This window comes from Myotis brandtii, unplaced genomic scaffold (genome assembly GCF_000412655.1).
Source record: "Myotis brandtii unplaced genomic scaffold, ASM41265v1 scaffold699, whole genome shotgun sequence".
Lineage (NCBI taxonomy): Eukaryota > Metazoa > Chordata > Mammalia > Chiroptera > Vespertilionidae > Myotis > Myotis brandtii.
The window spans coordinates 142,642-145,909 of NW_005370733.1; the positions used below are offsets into that span (position 1 = coordinate 142,642).

Here is a 3,268-nt window from a genome sequence, read left to right on the forward strand (position 1 = left end):
GAGAGAGCACGCGAGCCACTGGGCTGGGCGGCGGGGAGGGAATCTCGACAGAATTACAGCCAGAAATCAACCTGGGCCCACGGCCCGGAGATCTATCATCCAGATGGGAAAACCGTCTACCAAGGCTCTTTTTTAGGAGGGTTCGATGAAATGAGATGGAAATAAATTTACATATATATCAATTTTATTATTAAAATATATTCACTCTAGTAAATAGAATTATTGGGAAGGGCAAGCTGCTCCGTGTATTGGACACAGAAAGGGACCCCTTTGGCTTATCAGGAAACAAAGTTATTGTCTCCTTGTCAAATATAAATCTCCTCCGAGAGCAATAAAGGGGTGGTGTTCAAATGCCATGTTTTGTTGGCTCCCGCCTCGCGCCCCCGGCTCATCGCACTGAATTATGTCCGCGCACCGCGAGGGAGATGAGCCGAGTAATTGATGTGTCAAAAAGGAGGAGGAAAAGTTATTTGAGAACAAATACAATGGGCTATAAAGTTTGTTAAAATGTAATAATAATAGTAAAAATATAAAAATAAAATGAAAAAGGAAGAAGAGGAAAGAAACAAAGGACGATGCCAGGCGCCACGGGCTGCAGAGCCTCCATTTCGAGCCGCAACTTCATAGCAGGTGTTGCCTTTGCAGGTGAATGTTTGCTGGTGGAGGGAGCAGCTCTGGCTGCCGGTGGGAAGCAGGCCGCGTATCAGACTCCCTTTCCCGCCTCTGCGGGCAGCCGTGGCCTTGACCCTGCTCCTGGCGGGCAAGGCCTGGGTGGTGTCCACGGCTCAGGCCCCGTTAGAGCTGCTGCCGCGGCTCAGAGACCCAGGGGGAGGGGCCGGGCCCGGCTGAGCGGGTGGCAGTGGGCTCAGCAGCTGGTGGCAGGACTGGATGAGCGTGGCCTGCACCGTCCCCCCCCTCTGTTCCACTGGGCTAAGTGGGGGGACTGGGAAGAAGTCACCCCAGGCCGCTGGTCTGGAGGAGCTGGTGTGTGTCCCAGGCGGCTTTGTGGTGTGGCCAGGTGTTTCTGTTTTTATTTCTTATATTACTTTTTAGACGAAGGAGCTGTGCGCCCCACACCCAGAGGAGCCCGAGCGAGGGGCTGGGCTGCCCTGGGGAAGCAGGGACAGCAGGGACAGGTGTCCTCGCACTTGGCTCCCAGTTGTGCCGGGTGTGTGGTCGGCTTTTGCTAAAACTCCCTTTCTTCCAGGGAGCCGGGGGGAGGGGCCATGAGGGGACCCAGGCGGCCCCTGCGGTCAGCGGGCTTGGGAGCTGGTCAGATTTCTGAGGGGGTGGGGGAGGGGGGCTTCAAACAAGCCCCGGCGGTCGCGCAGGCTGCTCCGGTGGGACAAGAACACCTTCCTCTCCTCACTGACCGTCCGGCCGCCCAGTCCCAGGTGTGTCTGGGGGCACCGCCTCCCCTCCGGCCCGACTTCCATCTTTAACCAGCATCTTCCTCCTCCTCCTCCTCCTCCTCCTCCCCCCCTCCCTGCCAGGGTGTGTGCCCCTCAGCGCCCGCGTCAGGTCTCACTTCATCCGCTCCAGGCCCTGAGAAGGAAGTTTGCTCAGGACAGTGCCCGGAGCCGCCGGGGAGAGCCCAGCCCCACGCCCATTCTTGGCCGTTACTTTGACCCCTTCTGCTGGCCAGCGCTTCGCTCTGACCCTGTCCCCGGCTGGTTGTCGGTGGCCTCTGATCTTTGCCCGGACAGCCCTCTGGCTGTGCAGAGCGAAGGGGTCCGTGTGTGAGGGATTCATAACCCGAAAGTGCCCTCCGCCATGAGCGGGCTCCTGCCGGCGCAGCGGCGCTCACGCCCGCTTGTCCGGTGAGCCTGCCTCCGTGCCTGTTTGCACCGTCACTCACTCGCCCCGCTGCCGGTTTGTTTGCCTGTTTTTGCAGTGGTCGCCATGCGGTTCTGAACTCCTGTTACTGAAATGGCAGATGCAGTCCTGCTCTGGCGGGGCAGCCGCGGGCAGTACCGGCCACATCTGCTCCGTGCGGGTGGGTTCTGACCGCTGCCTTGAGGTGTTTCTCTGACGGCCGTCTGCTCGCGTTTCTTGCCTTTGGACGACATGCAGACCCCGGGTTGCACTGGGGAGGGAGTTCCTTATTCGCCCGACAGCACGTGGGTAGGGGAGCGGCCGAGAAATCGCCATCGGGGCACATAACCACGGGGACCCATGTGCTGTGAGCGCGGTGTGATGCTCCGTGCGACCACGCTACGCGCAAACAGTGGGGCCTGTGGGACGCGGCACAGGTGAACACGGCTGACGTGCCCGGGCGCTCTGATTGGGTCACATGCTGTTACTCTTTAAAAAATACATGTTTTCATTGATTTCAGCGAGGAAGAGGTGGGGGGGAGAGAGAGAGAGAAACATCCATGATGAGAGAGAGCCATTGATCAGCTGCTCCTGCACGCCCCACACCGGGGATTGAGCCCACAACCCGGCCATGTGCCCTGACCAGGAATTGAACCCTGATCGGCTGGTTCCTAGGTCGATGCTCCACCACGGAGCCACGCCGGCCGGGCCATGCTTGCTCCTTTTTAGTTCCCTATGACACTGTGTTCTCAGGGACCACACAGTAGACCCCTTGGGTAGCGGCCCTGCCATCTCTAACGTCTAAACATCATGTCTAAAGAGCACAGCAGAGGGATGGACCAAAGAAAAATTAAAAATGCAAACGAGAGAGGGTGTCTTGCCTCTCTCTCTCTCTCTCTCTCTCATCACCACGCGGTCCGCCCATTCTGCCACGGACCCTCCCGTGGATTAGGGGTAATAAACAGCCCGTTAATGGAGCCTGAACTAGGAGATGGAGTTGGACTCAGCCGCGGCGTCAGTGCTGACTGAGGTTAATAACTCCATTACTGCAGCTCCGCGCAGAGCCGCCGGGCGCGCGGGGCGTTAGCCTTATCTCCTCCTCATTAATTGAGCTAATAGAACCCCGGTGACCCCGCCGCCGCCGGAGAGCATACCAGACATGGGCTGGAATACTTATCACCACCCTGGGCTCCGCGGCGCCTTTGTTTTGGGAAGAGGCTCTTTCTTGAAGACGGGTTCCCGGCAGACCCTCGCCATCGGTGGAGTGGCCGAGCCGCTGCCGCACAGGGTCCTGAGGTCACCCTGACCTTGCGCAGGAGGACATGCAGTGAGGGCCGGCCGGCCACTGGCCCCGCAGGCGGGGAGGCCCACGTGGGTGCAGCACTTTAGCTCGGACTGAACGCTCTGCAGGAAGCGGCCGTGGCCTCAGCAAGTGTCTGGGTGCAGGGTGCTG

The 3,268-nt window shown here is 59.2% G+C and overlaps 1 protein-coding gene across 1 annotated transcript in view; it reads left to right on the forward strand.

Moving 5' to 3' along the window:
- The window catches only part of AK8 (adenylate kinase 8), a 54,555-nt gene that overhangs the window by 30,754 nt on the left and 20,533 nt on the right, over window positions 1–3,268 (forward strand). The window lies entirely within an intron of this gene.